Raw genomic sequence first — 1,769 nt, 5'->3', positions numbered from 1 at the left:
TCCTGAATGGAGGAGTTGGAAATAGAAATCAGCTGCTGAGCAAACTACCTAAAGAACAGGGATCTGTGCCAGTGGGTTTTCTTTTTCTTATTAACAGCACTATCAGAAAATGTCAAGGGCTAGGTCTAATGCATGCCATGTTTTGTTTATTCTTCCATTTTTTATTTTCTAAGTATTTCACCAGTTAAGTTCCTTGTTTGAGTAGCTGTCTTGTTTAAGGCTTAGAAAATACCTTACTGTCTTGATATAATTGCTTGGCAAACATGTTAAGTTACTCTGAAGATAAGAGAGTTAATGAAGAGAAGCTTAAATTTATTCAGAACTCTTAGTCTTTAAGCAGTGGTGTACTGATAAACTGGTTGGGATGAATGTGGGAGTGCTGAATTGTGTCATTCATCCAGTGCCAATTTCCATGGTATAAATATTTCTACCAGTATGACCAATTTCAGGCTATTAGTGTGATGTGATATCATTGATTGCAGAGTTGGAAGAGACACACATAGTCAGCCAGTAAATGTCGTGCCCAACACATCACTGAGATCTTAAGTCACAAATTACTACCCAACATGTAGTATAGTTTTATTACCTGTGTTCATTAAGGTGTACTTTTTTTTTTTTTTTTTGTCTTCCCGCGGCATATGTAGATTTCCAGGCTAGGGGTCGAATCAGAGCTGTAGCCATCGGCCTACACCAGAGCCATTAGCAACATGGTATCCGAGCCACGTCTGCGACCTACACCACAGCTCACAGCAATGCCAGATCCTTAATCCACCGAGCGAAGCCAAGGATCGAACCTGCAACCTCATGGTTCCTAGTCAGATTTGTTAACCACTGAGCCACAACGGGAATTCCTAAAGTGTACTTTAAAAACTTATATAGTGTTCCTGGAGTTCCCTTTTGGCACAGTGGGTTAAGGATCTGGCTCAGGCTGCTGCTGTGTTGTGGGTTCGATCCCTAGAGAGGAAACTTCTGCATGCTAGGGGGAAAAAAAACTTACATGGTGTTTAAAAATTCCCTGATAATTTTTTTACATAAAAATTGAAAAGTAGACATTTAGAATCTTCCAAAACCCTGGACATAGACATAAGTCGTTAGGAGGAAAATGCCTAATTTCTTCCCAGAAGCATTTAAATAGTTTTATTTAAGTAGCTGGTATTCTAGGATCCTTTTCATTTTCTAACATAGTGTGGAATCACTCTGTGGGAAGAATTAAAATAAGAAATACTTATAAATAACTCTCCTTTTATACTAGTTAATTTTATGATATGTAATACAAAATTGTATGTAGAAAATGCAATATATATATGTATATATTTTAAAATGGTATAAATGTAGATATAATTATATCTAAAGTCAAGAAAGAGAACAGGAGTTCCCATCATGGCTCAGCAGAAATAAATCTGACTAGTATCCATGAGGATGTAGGTTTCATCCCTGGCCTTGCTCTGTGGGCTAAGGATCCAGTGTTGCTGTGAACTGTGGTGTATGTCGCAGAAGCAGCTCAGATCTGGTGTTGCTGTGGCTGTGGCGTGGACTGGTGGCATCAGCTCCAATTCAACCCCTAGCCTGGGAACTTCCACATGACGAGAGTGCAGCCCTAAAAAGACCAAAAAAAGAAAAAGGGAGAGAGAGAGAGAGAACATCCCTAGCACCCTAGTAGATCCCTAACTGTATCTCTTCCTAATACAATCCTCTTCCATCTATGAGAAAAATAAAATGACTTTCATGCTAATCAATGCAATTAAGTTAATTTTGTCTATTTTTGTATT

This window comes from Phacochoerus africanus, chromosome 12 (assembly GCF_016906955.1).
Source record: "Phacochoerus africanus isolate WHEZ1 chromosome 12, ROS_Pafr_v1, whole genome shotgun sequence".
NCBI lineage: Eukaryota > Metazoa > Chordata > Mammalia > Artiodactyla > Suidae > Phacochoerus > Phacochoerus africanus.
The sequence above is the reverse complement of the archived record's forward strand: the minus strand, read 5'-3'. Positions refer to the sequence as shown.